This window comes from Oncorhynchus keta, chromosome 27 (genome assembly GCF_023373465.1).
Source record: "Oncorhynchus keta strain PuntledgeMale-10-30-2019 chromosome 27, Oket_V2, whole genome shotgun sequence".
Classification (NCBI taxonomy): domain Eukaryota; kingdom Metazoa; phylum Chordata; class Actinopteri; order Salmoniformes; family Salmonidae; genus Oncorhynchus; species Oncorhynchus keta.
In genome coordinates this window covers 18,462,914-18,479,876 of record NC_068447.1, presented here as the reverse complement: position 1 = coordinate 18,479,876, position 16,963 = coordinate 18,462,914, and the positions used below count along the sequence as shown (strand labels likewise).

Below are 16,963 nucleotides of genomic sequence, written 5' to 3'. Positions count from 1 at the left end.
GCTAGTTATGAACCTCATCATAGCCAGGGGGTAACTTCAAAACAGTCTGAATGACATTAATAAAGCCTATGGATTGAGTAGAGTATAGTATAACTTTAACTCTGAGTATCAAATTCCAGTCTTTTAATGATGCTTGCCTGCATGTATGTATTACAAATATACACTTCAACAGTGTTTACCAATCAATGGTTACACACTGGAACTATGCAATAGACTAGAAACATGATTTAACTAGTTAAAGGCTGAGTTGTATTCAATATACAGAAATAGAAAACAGAGCACTACAATTCCTATGGATCACGTAAATACTCTAAAACCGGTTAATCGCAATTTTTAATTTCCTTCATCTGCATTGACTTGATAAACACAGAAGAGATGTAGTATTTCATCAAAGGAGAGACTTTAATTTCAACCACTAGAGAATGTGAAATGCTTTTTTTGAATGAAATTCATTATCCAAGTGTTATACATGCATTATTTGTATTTATTAAAACAAAAGTATTTCACCTTTATTTAACCAGGTAGGCTAGTTGTAACGGCTCTCTTCTATCTCCTCTGACGAAGAGGTAGAACAAGGATCGGACCAAAATGCAGCGTGATGATGATTCATGATAGATTGTAATGAAGGAAAAACTAACATGCAGAAACTACAAAAATAACTAAATGAAAATAACGAAAACCGAAACAGCCCTATCTGGTGCAAACACAAAGACAGGAACAATCACCCACAAACACACAGTGAAACCCAGGCTACCTAAATATGGTTCCCGATCAGAAACAACGAGAATCACCTGACTCTGATTGAGAACCGCCTCAGGCAGCCATAGACTATGCTAGACAACCCTACTCAACCACAATCCCAATACCTACTAAACCCCAATACAAAAACACACCACAAAATAAACCCGTGTCACACCCTGGCCTGACCAAATAAATAACGAAAACACAAAATACTAAGACCAAGGCGTGACAGAACCCCCAAAGGTGCGGACTCCCGGCCGCACACCTAAACCCATAGGGGAGGGTCCGGGTGGGCGTCTGTCCACGGTGGCGGCTCCGGCTCGGGACGTGGACCCCACTCCAACCAAGTCTTCGTCCCCCTGTAACGCGTCCTTTGATTGGCGACCCTCGCCGCCGACCTTGGCCTAATAACCCTCACCAAGGACCCCACTGGACTGAGGGGCAGCTCGGGACTGAGGTGGAAGCTCGGGACTGAGGGGAAGCTCGGGACTGAGGGGAAGCTCAAGACTGAGGGGAAGCTCGGGACTGAGGGGAAGCTCGGGACTGAGGGGAAGCTCGGGACTGAGGGGAAGCTCGGGACTGAGGGGATGCTCAAGACTGAGGGGAAGCTCGGGACTGAGGGGAAGCTCGGGACTGAGGGGAAGCTCGGGCCTGAGAGGAAGCCCAGTACTGAGAGGAAACCCAGTACTGAGAGGAACCCAGTACTGAGAGGAAGCTCAGGCAGGTAGTTGGCTCCGGCAGATCCTGGCTGGCTGGCGGATCTGGAAGAGTCTGGTTGACTGGCAGATCTGGAAGCGTCTGGTTGACTGGCAGATCTGGAAGAGTCTGGTTGACTGGCAGATCTGGAAGAATCTGGTTGACTGGCAGATCTGGAAGCGTCTGGTTGACTGGCAGATCTGGAAGAGTCTGGTTGACTGGCAGATCTGGAAGAATCTGGTTGACTGGCAGATCTGGAAGAGTCTGGTTGACTGGCAGATCTGGAAGAGTCTGGTTGACTGGCAGATCTGGAAGAGTCTGGTTGACTGGCAGATCTGGAAGATCATGGCTGACTGGCGGATCTAGCTGCTCTGGCTGCTCCATGCAGACTGGCAGCTCTGGCTGCTCCATGTAGACTGGCAGCTCTGGCTGCTCCATGCAGACTGGCAGCTCTGGCAGCTCCATGCAGACGGGCAGCTCTGGCTGCTCCATGCAGACTGGCAGCTCCATGCAGACTGGCAGCTCTGGCTGCTCCATGCAAACTGGCAGCTCTGGCTGCTCCATGCAGTCTGGCAGCTCTGGCTGCTCCATGCAGACTGGCAGCTCTGGCTGCTCCATGCAGACTGGCAGCTCTGGCTGCTCCATGCAGACTGGCAGCTCTGGCTGCTCCATGCAGACTGGCAGCTCTGGCTGCTCCATGCAGACTGGCAGCTCTGGCTGCGCTAAACAGGCAGGAGACTCCAGCAGCACAGGAGAGGAGGAAAGCTCTGGCTGCGCCAAACAGGCGGGAGACTCTGACAGCGCAGGAGAGGAGGAAAGCGCTGGCTGCGCTGAACAGGCGGGAGGCTCCGACAGCGCTAGAGAGAAGGAAGGCTCTGATAGCGCTGAAGAGGCGAGGCGCACTGTAGGCCTGATGCGTGGTGCTGGCACTGGTGGAACTGGATCGAGAACATGCACAGGAAGCCTGGTGCGGGGAGCTGCCACCGGAGGACTGGTGTGTGGAGGTGGCTCTGGATAGACCGGACCGTGCAGGCGCACTGGAGCTCTTGAGCACCAAACCTGCCCAACCTTACCTGGCTCGATGCCCACTCTAGCCCGGCCAATACAAAGAGCTGGTATGAACCGCACCGGGCTATGCACCCGCACTGGAAACACTGTGCGCTCCATAGCATAACACGGTGCCTGCCCGGTCTCTCTAGCCCCCCGGTAAGCACAGGGAGTTTGCGCAGGTCTCCTACCTGGCATAGCCATACTCCCTGTGAGCCACCCCCCCCCCCCAAGACATTTTTGGGGCTGACTCTCAAGCTTCCATCCGCGTCATGATGATGATTCATGATAGATTTTAATGAAGGAAAAACTAACATGCAGAAACTACAAAAATAACTAAATAAAAATAACGAAAACCGAAACAGCCCTATCTGGTGCAAACACAAAGACAGGAACAATCACCCACAAACACACAGTGAAACCCAGGCTACCTAAATATGGTTCCCGATCAGAGACAACGAGAATCAATACCTACTAAACCCCAATACAAAAACACACCACAAAATAAACCCATGTCACACCCTGGCCTGACCAAATAAATAACGAAAACACAAAATACTAAGACCAAGACGTGACACTAGTTGAGAACACCTTTATTTAACCAGGTAGGCTAGTTGAGAACACCTTTATTTAACCAGGTAGGCTAGTTGAGAACACCTTTATTTAACCAGGTAGGCTAGTTGAGAACACCTTTATTTTACCAGGTAGGCTAGTTGAGAACACCTTTATTTAACCAGGTAGACTAGTTGAGAAGACCTTTATTTAACCAGGTAAACTAGTAGAGAACACCTTTATTTAACCAGGTAGGCTAGTTGAGAATAAGTTCTCATTTACAACTGCAACCTGTCCAAGAAAAGCATAGCAATTCGACACATACAACAGAGTTACACATGGAATAAACAAAACATAGTCAATAATAGAGTAGAACAAAAGAAAACAAAAAGTCTATATACAGTGAGTGCAAATGAGGTAAGATAAGGGAGTTACAGCAATAAATTGGCCATGGTGGCGAAGTAATTACAATATAGCAATTAAAAGAGCAAGATAAATAAATAAATACTGCATGGGGATGAGGTAGGTAGATAGATGGGCTGTTTACAGATGGGATATGTACAGGTGCAGTGATCTGTGAGCTGCTCTGACAGCTGGTGCTTAAAGCTAGTGAAGGAGATATGAGTCTCCAGCTTCAGAGATTTTTGCAGTTCATTCCAGTCATTGGCAGCAGATAACTATTATAATTGTAATATTATAAATACAAGTTCAATCTGTACTTCAGTGCACATCTGGTGAGCATTATGAAAACAGAGGAAGAAAGAGGTGGAGAGAGAGAGGTGTAAAACACAGAAAGGGAAAGAGGTAAGAACAGAGGAGCAGGGAAGTCAGCATATGATTAATGAATCACAGTGCTACGTTAATATTCTCTCAGTTCATCACAATTACATAATAGTGTCTCTAGTGTTGTCTCATAACCAGCCCTGGGCTCCCAGTCGGCCCGAAGGTTATCTTGATACTACCCATCCCGGATCCGGGAGGGTAATCATCGCCTGACACTAATTAGCATAACGCAACAGACATAAATATCCCTAGAAAATATTCTTATTCATGAAAATCACAAATGAAATATATTGAAACACAGCTTAGCCTTTTGTTAATCACCCTGTCATCTCAGATTTTCTAAATATGCTTTACAGCCAAAGCTAGAAAAGCATTTGTGTAAGTTTATCGATAGCCTAGCATAGCATTATGCCTTGCTAGCAGCAGGCAACCTTGTCACAAATCAGAAAAGCAATCAAATTAAATAGTTTACCTTTGATGAACTTCGGATGTTTTCACTCACGAGACTCCCAGGTAGATAGCCAAAGTTCACTTTTTCCCAAAATATTATTTTTGTAGGCGAAATAGCTCACGTTTGGCTGAGAAATCGACCGGAAATTGCAGTCACGAAAACGGCTCCATAATATCGTCAGAAACATGGCAAACGTTGTTTAGAATCCATCCTCAATGTGCTTTTCTAATATCTATTCAATAATATATTTTCCACTAGGACCGATTGGAGTAATGGCTACCTCTGTATTTTACGCGAGAATCTCTCTCGGAGCCACCATGCGACCACTTACGCAATGTGGCCGCCTATGGCTATTCTTCAACAGAAATGCGTAAAACTACGTCACAATGCTGTAGACACCTTGGGGAATACGTAGAAAGCGGAAGCTCGTTGATGGTACATTCACAGCTGAATAGGGAGTCATTGGAACGCAACGCTTTCAAAACCTGGGGCACTTCCGGATTGGATTTTTCTCAGGCTTTCGCCTGCAACATCAGTTCTGTTATACTCACAGACAATATCTTTACAGTTTTGGAAACGTTAGTGTTTTCTATCGAAAGCTGTCAATTATATACATATTCTAGCATCTTTTCCTGACAAAATATCCCGTTTAAAATACCAAGAGGTTAGTACCAAGAGGTTAAGAGCGGGTGAGGTGGCAATGATGGGACTGGGGGTTGGCATCCTCTCTCACATCAAAACATACCTACAGACGAGAGACAGATGGAGAGCGAGAGAGATAGCATGTTTAAGCCTTGTGTTTTTTATTCTAACACTGTCAGTCATCGTAATCATCAGGAGGTGAAATGCAAAACTGACCTTGGATCATTAACCTCTCTACGCTAGCATCCCACCACGTCAACAGCCAGTGAAACTGCAGGGTGCCAAATTCAAAACTAAAATCCCATAATAAAAATTCCTCAAACATACAAGTTTTTTACACCATTTTAAAGATACACTAGTTGTAAATCCAGCCACAGAGTCCGATTTCAAAAAGCCTTTATGACGAAAGCACACCAAACGATTATGTTAGGTCAGAGCCAAGTCACAGAAAAACACAGCCATTTTTCCAGCCAAAGAGTCACAAAAAGCTGAAATAGAGAAAATTCATCACTAACCTTTGATGATCTTCATCAAATGACACTCATAGGACTCATGTTACACAATGCATGTATGTTTTGTTCGGTAAAGTTCATATTTATATCGAAAAATCTGAGTTTACATTGGCGCGTTATGTTCAGTAATTCCAAAATATCCGGTGATTTTGCAGAGAGCCACATCAATTTACAGAAATACTCATAATAAACATTGCTGAAAGATACAACTGTTATGCATGGAATATTACATCCACTTCTCCTTAATACATTGCTATGTTTTCATTTACACTGAGTGTACACAACATTATGACATAAACTGACCAGGTGAATCCAGGTGAACGCTATGATCCCTTATTGACGTCACCTGTGAAATCCACTTCAATCAGTGTAGATGAAGGGCAGGAGACAGGTTTAAAGAAGGATTTTTAAGCTTTGATACAATTGAGACATGGATTGTACATGTGCGCAATTCAGAGGGTGTAATGGGCAAGACAAAATATTTAAGGGTCTTTGAACAGGGTATGGTAGTAGGTGCCGGGCACACCAGTTTGAGTGTGTAAAGAACAGTTCTGAGTGCAAAATGTTGTGCAACTCAATATTAGGAAGATGATCCTAATGCTTTTTACTCTGTGTACTGTATAAACCCCTATTACAAAAACTATTACTGTACCACAGTACCTAACATCATTACAACATGTTAACCTCATGAGTTACCACACCCGGTCTCAGGGATGGCTAACTCTGGAAATTCCGTTGGTGTCTACTCAGTTATGTAAATCAGCTTTTAGTTTTCATGCACCTTGTGGAACAATCTTCAAATGTTCTTAAATGTAATATTTTGGTGACTCAGAAAGCTGATTGAGGACCTTATTACTGATGAATGTGTTTATTTGTATGAATGTTTTTCTTTCTGCTTGCATTTTGTATTTATATTCTGATGTGTGCATTTTCTGTCATTTCTCTAATTTATTCTGTGAAATCTGTGAAAGAAACCTTGGTCTCAGTATGACTCCTGTAACGTCTGCTTCCAACTCACACTCTCAAACATGTAGATCCCCTGAACGCAGCTCACTTTCCAGATCCAAGTCACCTGAATTCACCTGTTCACACACCTGTATGTTATTATCACACACTAGAGGTTTTGTTTGTTTTGTGACACACTTCTATTCAGACCTCTGTTCTTTTACCTGTAATTGAATCCTCCTGTGTATGACAGTTTTGGCCTGCCTCACTAACGACGCCTTTTGCCTATTCCCTGCCTGTACTTTAGCCTGTCGGATTTCCTGTTATCTACCTATTGCCTGATCTCCCAGATTACGTTATTAGCCTGTTCCCTGCCTGTACTGTCTTTATGGACCCTTGTGTATGACCTTCTGCCTGCCCCTGGACCCAGCTACCTGCTTCCTCCTGTGGTCCTTTACAAATATACACCTGCTGCGCCCTGCGCTTGAAACCAGCTCTCTGTCTCCCATCATGTTCTTACAACTCCCTGATAAAAGGTTAAGGTTAAATCAAGTCAATTAAACAAATTAATGTTCTTACCCAATGGCATTATGCATTGACATCCACGTTATTTTTACATTCTACAATATGTCAGAATAACGTGGGCAATGGACTGCATCATCCTGACACAAACACACTAATAAAGTCTGTTCATGTGGTAGCTAATCATTCACGCCATTTGAGATGTTGAATAGTTATTAAGGGGTTACTGTATAATGTTTTAAAATGAGAAAGTAACCAAAAGCCGTGCCCCTTTGTAATGGAATGCTTTGTGTTGAAGCCAACATTCAATGTTGTCTTGCTCATAGCCTAATAACCACACATGGTTTGACTGAAACAAGCCAACAGACTAGTGCAACACCTTTCAATTGAAATGGTGGGAAACCAATGAAGGCACCTACAACTCTCATAAAAAACGATCAGAAATGAAATAAATTATATTGGAGCAGTAGAACTTCTAAATCGGCTACCACAACTTCAATGACTTTTCAAGGACCAAATAGCCTAGAGGAAATGTCAGATTTCAAGGTAGGCTATTCCATGCTGATTGAATTGCGCATTGCAAATATTCAAACAAGAATATGATTTTTTTTTTAATACCTAGTTTGCATACCCATTCTTGCCTTAGCATTTACTGGTAGATACCGTACATTTTTCCTACTGCTACTGTTGTCGGTCTTTGCTCCACGCAACAACCAGCTATTTGAGGGCTTTTGTTGCTGAGAAGGACATGCACATAAGTAATGTAATTGGGGATCGGACCCTTTTTACCAATATCCAAATCTAACTGCCTGTAGCTCAAGACCTGAAGCAAGGATATGCATATTCTTGATACCATTTAAAGGGAAACACTTTGAAGTGTGTGGAAATGTGAAAATAATGTAGGAGAATATAACACATTAGATCTGGTAAAAATGTATACAAACCAAAAAACATTAGTTAACATTAAATCACATAGGAGTTTAGGCATAATTTAGAATTTGGCCACTAGATTTCAGCAGTGCATGTGCAAAGTTTCTGACTGATCCAGTGAAGCTTTGCATTACTGCAGACACAGCAGGGGTTAAAACTATAGAAACCAGTTCCTACATTTGAATATGAAAATTGATTTTTTTCAAACAAAACTATTATACAATTGATCTTTGGGACCCTCAGGATGACAAATCAGAGCAAGATTAATGAATGTAAGTAATTGATCTACCTTCAGAGGTAAATGTATCAAACCTGTTTCATGTAATAAACGTTTTTTGTGCACTCTCCTCAAACAATAGCATGGTATTTTCTCACTGTAATAGCTACTGTAAAGTGGACACTTCAGTTAGATGAACAAGAATTTAAGCTTTCTGCCCATATAATACATGTCTGTAGCATGGAAAGCTGGCTGTTACTTACAATGTCCTTCTAGTCACATTAGCGCACGTTAATAACAACTGTTGCGTTATAGGGACACCAATCCTGTAGAGGTTTAAAATGTCACATTTGATTTGCCCTAATGAAAAATGTATCAACCCCTACAAAAATGTCTATCTATTATAATCCACATGATAAGTCACATTTCCTGTTACTGCAGGATTATTTTCCTGCTGTGGCAAACTCGCTCACATTAAGATCCTAGGGCGCGCGTATGACAAATCATCTGGATAACGGTCAAACAGCTTCGGGAATACATCTGCTTTTTTAATCAACTATTTAGCCGAGGTTAAAATATTAAAATATGTTTTATTACTGATGGGGACGATCGACTGGTCCAGAGAGTTTCCAAAACGTTCACTGTATGTTGAACCCTGACACAGAGACAGTCAATACGTTTACTGTATGTTGAACCCTGACACAGAGACAGTCAAAACGTTCACTGTATGTTGAACCCTGACACAGAGACAGTCAAAACGTTCACTGTATGTTGAACCCTGACACAGAGACAGTCAAAATGTTCACTGTATGTTGAACCCTGACACAGAGACAGTCAAAACGTTCACTGTATGTTGAACCCTGACACAGAGACAGTCAAAACGTTCACTGTATGTTGAACCCTGACACAGAGACAGTCAAAACGTTCACTGTATGTTGAACCCACAGAGACAGTCAAAACGACCCTGACAGAGACAGTCAAAACGTTCACTGTATGTTGAACCCTGACACAGAGACAGTCAAAACGTTCACTCAAAATCAAAACGTTCACTGTATGTTGAACCCTGACACAGAGACAGTCAAAACGTTCACTGTATGTTGAACCCTGACACAGAGACAGTCAAAACGTTCACTGTATGTTGAACCCTGACACAGAGACAGTCAAAACGTTCACTGTATGTTGAACCCTGACACAGAGACAGTCAAAACGTTCACTGTATGTTGAACCCTGACACAGAGACAGTCAAAACGTTCACTGTATGTTGAACCCTGACACAGAGACAGTGACATTCCCTTGCCGTTGTTGCCTCTTCAGAAAGGTGGGTTATTTTTGGTCAATTGCATATTACTGTTTGAATAAGTCATTGATAAAAAATGGTGAACCAAAAGCTAACATCAACAGGCAACATTGTATCACTATCACCCGTGTGACCAGTTAAAAAGGTGTCACACTGCCCAGTCCAACGGTATCGAACCCTGCCTACCCACCCCTTTGTGTCTGTCTGTGTGTTTCACTGTGTGTGTGTGTGTGTGTGTGTGTGTGTGTGTGTGTGTGTGTGTGTGTGTGTGTGTGTGTGTGTGTGTGTGTGTGTGTGTGTGTGCGTGCGTGCGTGCGTGCGTGCGTGCGTGCGTGCGTGCGTGCGTGCGTGCGTGTGTGTGTGTGTGTGCATGCGAGGCTCCAGAGTATCAGGGACACAGACCATTTCCCTAGAGCTGATGTATCCTAACTGACGAACAGCCAAATGTCAGCCATCCTTTAAGCCCCACATGCATTATGTATAAGTCTGTCTGTCCAAATAAAGACACCTGTTATATGCTACACACCCACATCCACGTGCACACACACATACACACATCCACGCACACATGCACCCAGACGCGCGCACACACACTCACATGCACACTCTAGGACAGCGACAAGCCCTACAAAACTCGTCTGAAGGTATCCCAGTGCAATTTTTTTTAAATGAAAGGAAGTATATATGGAAGTAGTTTAGTGCCCCCCAAAAAAGTGTTTTAAATATTTTTTTTACATAATTTTCTCATCTTTATTATATATCTAAGATATAGAACAGACACTTTAAAACAAACTTCCTTTTGATTTCTTTTTTTACCATCTTTATTTCCATGTATGAATCTGTTATTCAATGCGTTTCTATGGTCTAATAGCAGAAAGACCAAATTCTATTCTGGAGCCTCCTCTCCATTTCAAGACATTCTATTTGAAATGTTACATCCCTCCATCTCGATTGAATGCTTGCTGGAAGAAAACAACGTTTTAAAATATCTGGCACACAGCATTTTTACATGCCAGATGAGATACATAGCTTTCTAGATACTATGAAACTCTTATATTTAGTGTTGTTTTTTTTCTATCTTGTTCGACATGTCAAATGTGCTGTATGGAAATGCATTGGAATTTAATGGCAAACACTTTAATTGGCTGGTTACGAACGGAACGACTGATGGACTGGAGGTATTGATACACTACCGCAGATCGTTTCTGAATGCAGATCCTTTATGCATGTACAGGACTTCCCAACTCAATTGTCTGTCAGTCACGAGCTCGTGAATGTTCCTGACTGGAAGTTATATACAATCTGGTACATGTCCTCGCACACATGTGATGCAAAAGCAGGTGTTTAGAAGCCTACCTTGTTGATCTTGGGAAGATTATTTGTGTGTCAGGATTACGTGTTTCAATGTGTGTGTGTATGTGTGTGTGTGTGTGTGTGTGTGTGTGTGTGTGTGTGTGTGTGTGTGTGTGTGTGTGTGTGTGTGTGTGTGTGTGTGTGTGTGTGTGTGTGTGTGTGTGTGTGTGTGTGTGTGTGTGTGTGTGTGTGTGTGTGTGTGTGTGTGATTGGTGACTGTTGCATAAGAATGACGTGATAAACCCATCGACAGGCAGTCACACAGGGTCAGGCTCTCCACCTACTGAGCCTGTGCACGTTTTGCAGGTGTGACATGTGTCAGTGTATTCTCCTTACGACTGTCTGACACACTAACTGGTGGCTTTCTTCATTGTGGTTGCACAGTCCAGATGACGTCTGACATATGCAATGGCTTGAGTTTCTGTTGAGCATGAATATACTGCATGCGGCTTAAACGTAGGTTTTTCAAATAAGACTGGTAAAATCCACACCTATCTTGTTTTTATTGCATATTCAATGTTTTACAGTGCTGCCAGCGAGATACTGTACATTTATCATTTTTCACTTGCCCTTTTTTCATTCCGATTTTTCAAGCGCCACAGATCTCATCATACCTGTCTGACAACCCATTGATTGCATAACAACGGAGATCATAACAAGGGCCCGCCACAATGACGCTCTAATTTAAATCCAGATCATAAATTGACACATTTCATTTCACTTTGTGTTGTGCAAGGTTCGAATCCATGGAAACACATCCTCGTCAACAGCCACACTCTCCTCCTCCCTCCCCTGCTGTGAGAAAACTTCCTCAAGAAAGGCACGCCCACACTTGACACATGTTTATTGAGTACATGCATGTATACCCTCAAACACATCATAAAACATACACCTACTCCCTTTCCTCCCACTCTTTCAACCTGCCAGTATGCCACTGCGCCAGCGCCCAGAATCATTAACGAGGAATTGAGTCATTAAAGGGGCAATCTGCAGTTGCTATATACGTTAAATGAATCATATGAACCCATTCAATATAACTTAGAAATGCCTAATGAGCTTAGTTTAACTGTCGTACCCCATCAGAACCCAAAATATAAGCTTGTTATACTCCAATCTTTGAAAACAAAGTAAACGTAAACAAATACTATATAGCCTCAAATGATGGTTAAAACTCTAGTTTTGATATCATGGATGGTCGTCCTTACATAGCTCTATCTATGAATTTGACCGTGGTTACATTTCTCCAGCCATATCTCTCAGATGTTTACTGAAACAGCGAGGGGAGGGTGGTTTGTTATTATTTCAACTGCTGATTGCCGCTTTAAAAAAGTGAGATTATACGAGTGAAGTAAGCAGAAAACCACACATCAACCTTTCATCGCTGAGCTAGGTTGAGCTGCCTACGCAATTTATGGGTGGCAACGAATTAGCAAAGGAAGAGGGAAGTGATAGATGAGGGTACGGAGGTGGAGAGGATAAATGGAGAGATGGGGATGAGGGTTGGTAGGTATAGCGCAGAGGGAGTGAGAGTAGGGGTGCAGAGGAGTTATAGAGGATGAGAGGATGAGGGCAAGGAGGAATGTGTTTTTGTATGGGGTGTTTAACTACGAGAGACTCATGACATCTATTGAGTGGTCTGACATTCTGAAGTGATGAAAGCCATAGAGAGGGAGAAAGCACTCACAGACTCACAACTATAAAACCACAATCACCATGAGTTGATGATGATGGTTCTGAATACAGATTAGTGTTCAATAATGTACACAGAGTGAACAGAACATTAGGAACACCTCCCTAATATTGAATTACAGCCCATTTTACCCTCAGAACAGCCTCAATTCGTCGGGCATGGACTATACAACGGTGTCAAAAGCATTCCACAGGGATACTGGCCCATGATGACTCACAGCTGTGTCAAGTTGGCTGGATGTCCTTTGGGTGGTGGACCATTCTTGATACATACACACGGGAAACTGTTGAGCATGAAAAACTACTACCATACTCCATACCCCAATGTACTTAAATCTTTCCTCTTGCCCATTCACCCTCTGAATGGTTCACATACAGTCCACAATCCACGTGTCAATAGTTTAAAATCCTTCTTTAACCTGTCTCCTCCCCCTCACAGATTGAAGTGAATTTAACAAGTGTAAGGAAAAAGGGATCATGGGATTCACCTTGATTCACCTGGTCTGTCTATGTCATGGAAACACTCAGTCCATTTTACGTTTTGTGCTGTGGAAGGAGATGACCAGTGGTGCTGTATTGGACTGAGGAATTCAATCTCAAACTGCAGTAGATTCATGGAGAGGGAGAGATAGTGTAAGTACAAACTGTGGTAGAGACAGAGAGGGAGAGGGAGAGATAGTATCAGAACAAACTATGGTAGAGAGAGGGGGAGGGAGATATAGTGTCAGTACAAACTGTGGTAGAGACAGGGAGAGAGAGAGGGAGAGATAGTGTCAGAATGAACTGTGGTAGAGACAGAGAGAGAGAGGGGGGAGAGATAGTGTCAGTACAAACTCTGGTAGAGACAGAGAGAGGGAGAGATCATGTCAGAACAAAATGTGGTAGAGACAAAGAGAGGGAGAGGGATAAATAATGTCAGAACATGCTGTGGTAGAGACAGAGAGAGGGAGAGGGAGAGGGAGAGATAGTGTCAGTACAAACGGTGGTAAAAACAGAGAGGTGGAGGGAGAGATAGTGTCAGAACAAACAGTGGTGGATACAAAGAAAGGGAGAGGGAGAGATAGTGTCAGAACAACTGTGGTGGAGACAGAGCGGTAGAGGGAGAGATAGTGTCAGAACAACTGTGGTGGAGACAGAGAGGTAGAGGGAGTGATAGTGTCAGAACAACTGTGGTGGAGACAGAGCGGTAGAGGGAGAGATAGTGTCAGAACAACTGTGGTGGAGACAGAGAGGTAGAGGGAGAGATAGTGTCAGAACAACTGTGGTGAGACAGAGCGGTAGAAGGAGAGATAGTGTCAGAACAACTGTGGTGGAGACAGAGCGGTAAAGGGAGAGATAGTGTCAGAACAACTGTGGTGGAGACAGAGAGAGGGAGAGATAGTGTCAGAACAACTGTGGTGGAGACAGAGCGGTAGAAGGAGAGATAGTGTCAGAACAACTGTGGTGGAGACAGAGAGAGACAGGGAGAGATAGTGTCAGAACAACTGTGGTGGAGACAGAGCGGTAGAGGGAGAGATAGTGTCAGAACAACTGTGGTGGAGACAGAGAGAGGGAGAGATAGTGTCAGAACAACTGTGGTGGAGACAGAGAGAGGGAGAGATAGTGTCAGAACAACTGTGGTGGAGACAGAGAGAAGGAAAGATAGTGTCAGAACAAACTGTGTTGGAGACAAAGAAAGTGAGAGATAGTGTCCGAACAAACTGTTGGTAGAGACAGAGAGAGGAAGAGGGAGAGATAGTGTCAGAACAAACTGTGGTAGAGAGGCATGGCAAAACACAGCCACAAACACTCAGAGAGAGCGTGAGAGAGCAAGAAACACAGACAGATACAGACCAGACGAAGCAATTAAAACAAGAGAGGCATCATCATCATCAAGAAACAATGAGGAAATGGGGAGAAAATGAGTGAGGAGAGAGATGACATGATGGGATGGAGATACATAACAATATATATGCACACTGGAAAATGGAAGATACAAGAAAAACCAGCTTCATTCTGAAGATGTTACAGTATCCATTGAATTGTGCAGAATCATCCATCAATCTGACTATTCCTTGAATATTGATGAATACTGCTATATTTGACCTCAGAGATTTGTGTGCACGTGTGTGTGCCTTTGCTGTGCGTGTGTGTATGTGCGAGCGAGCCTGTGTGTCCCCAATGCATATCTGAGTTCCTAGAAAAGTGCATATCTGTCTTCAAACAGTTCTCCCTCCCTCTCCTTACATCACCCTGTCACTTTCTGGCCTGGATCCGTTATTATCTTTCTTTCCATGTGACACTTGTTACACTTAAACTGTAGGTGTTGATGGGAGAAGGAGACGTCATGTGGCTTGAAATGGGACAAACCATGTTTTATTAAATGTATGTCAGTTGTCAGTGCTTGCTTTTAGGTGTTACACCTGTTTCCTCTCCTATGAGTAATGGTGTTTTATTCTTGACAAAGCTAAGTGCCTACTTAAGGTTTATCAAGATCTCTATTTAGTTCATTCAACGTATATTTGAAACATAGGTGCCTGTAGTGAATGGTAAGGGATTTAAGCAGGGTAGTTTCGTGGGAATAGTTTGAGACAGTAACAGGAGCACCAAGCCTCCAGCACTTTCTTCTTTTTCAGGGCAGACTTTGAGAAAGCTGTGTCTCTGAACTCCATTGATCAAACCGATGTAGAAAACACTTTGAAACTTCATTTTTCACAACACAAATGCCATTTCAGGAAAGAAACAAGATATGTAATTGCATACATTGTAAAGGCAATATATATTTTAATTCAACATTTGTCTATTTCATTGATTTTACTTGTTGTTTTGTTTTTGTGTACTCTTGTTGTCTCTTTTTTCACCCTGATTTGTGAATGAATTGTGAAACACTTAGACAGCATGACCAGGTACTGTAACTACTGTAACAATAAAATATCCTATCTTGATGGTCTAACAATTTCTATTGTCTAATTATTCTAAAAGACAGCATAACTTGACTGCCCCATGCAGTGTCTCCACTCCAACTCCAAGGTCAATCATTTTCAATTCACATTTTCATCTACAAATGAGATGTGGGATTTCTATGCATTGACATTTGTTAGTTATGAGTACTACTTGATGTGAAAGTCAAACAGCTAACTAGGTTTGTGTTTAATAAAGTGGTGGTTATTTTCCCCCATATGCTTTTCTGGACAGATGGTGCTTTCTGTATATCTGGCTCAGTGCTTGGCCGGTATTTGAACAGCAATGAGCACCTACTTTAGTCTTAGAATATATTATCCCAGGTAGAGGGTGGTTGAGTTTTTGAGTACATTGGCTGGGGTAGGGAATGTCTGGAGATGTGGTAGAGTATAAAACCTGGAGCGTGGTGAGATGAGGGAGAATGAGGTTTTACTTTTGACTCTCGTGTTAATTAAAAGATTGTCTCATGAGGAACGGACGTATATTTTAATTAAGGACATGACTCCTGCCATTATGCTTTTGTTATGACACACACACACACACACACACACACACACACACACACACACACACACACACACACACACACACACACACACACACACACACACACACACACACACACACACACACACACACACACACACACACACACACACACACACACACACACAGTCCCAAAACATCTTGTGCTGCTGAAGATGGGGATGTTGTGCCCTTCTTGGATGTGTTTTGGGAGGATGGTGGTTATTAATAAAGGTCCATGCATGTTCAGCCAGGTCACCCGTGAGACAAGTCAGTATTCAACGTCTATCCATATCTGAGGACGTTGGGAGATGATGTGGAAACTGGCCACTAGGGGCAACAGTGTTACCTTCAAGTAGGCTTCAGTTTTGCTAGGGCGTTGTGGATGGAGATAGACATCTGCCTCTGGTGCTAAAGGCTTGAAGTTTGAATCCAGCGATAGAAAGATGTTTATGCTATTTTTAACCCTAACCCTATTTTTTTTAACCCTAACACTAACCTAAAAAATACAGAGTTAATGCCTAAAATGAACCTTGAACAATTTGAAATTTGATGTTTGAGAAACAATGATGAACGTCTAATTCTGATATGAGACTGTGAGAGCTAGTTGTGCATGTCTGATGATAGAAGATTAAGGACTGCTGTAGACAGGCTCACATATCCCCAGATGGTGAGTGTGTGCGCTCTTCCCTGTGTGTGTTCATGTGTTTCTGGGCAGGATATGATGGTGTTCTGATATTCAAATCAAGCCCTTAGAGAGAGAGAGCGAGAGCGAGAGCGAGAGAGAGAGAGAGAGAGAGAGAGAGAGAGAGAGAGAGAGAGAGAGAGAGAGAGAGAGAGGGAGAGAGAGAGAGAGCGAGAGAGACAGAGAGAGAGAGAGAGAGAGAGAGAGAGAGAGAGAGAGAGAGAGAGAGAGACAGGGAGACAGAGAGAGAGAGAGACAGAGAGAGAGAGAGAGAGAGAGAGACTCCAGTGACAGAACGAGGGATGTTCAAAGCACACAGATGATAGAAAGGGAAGGTGACTGTTCTTCTCTCCCACCTCTTTTTAATCTGTACTGCTTTTAATTAGTTCTGAGGAGTGCTGTGTGTTTCCTCTCCCCCTTCAGTAACATTATTCCC

At 43.0% G+C, this 16,963-nt stretch overlaps 1 protein-coding gene across 1 annotated transcript in view; it reads left to right on the top strand.

Annotated features, from left to right (window-relative positions):
* LOC118377531 (opsin-5) overlaps nt 1-16,963 on the top strand; it is a 222,648-nt gene that overhangs the window by 104,791 nt on the left and 100,894 nt on the right. The gene's annotated exons all lie outside the window — the stretch shown is intronic.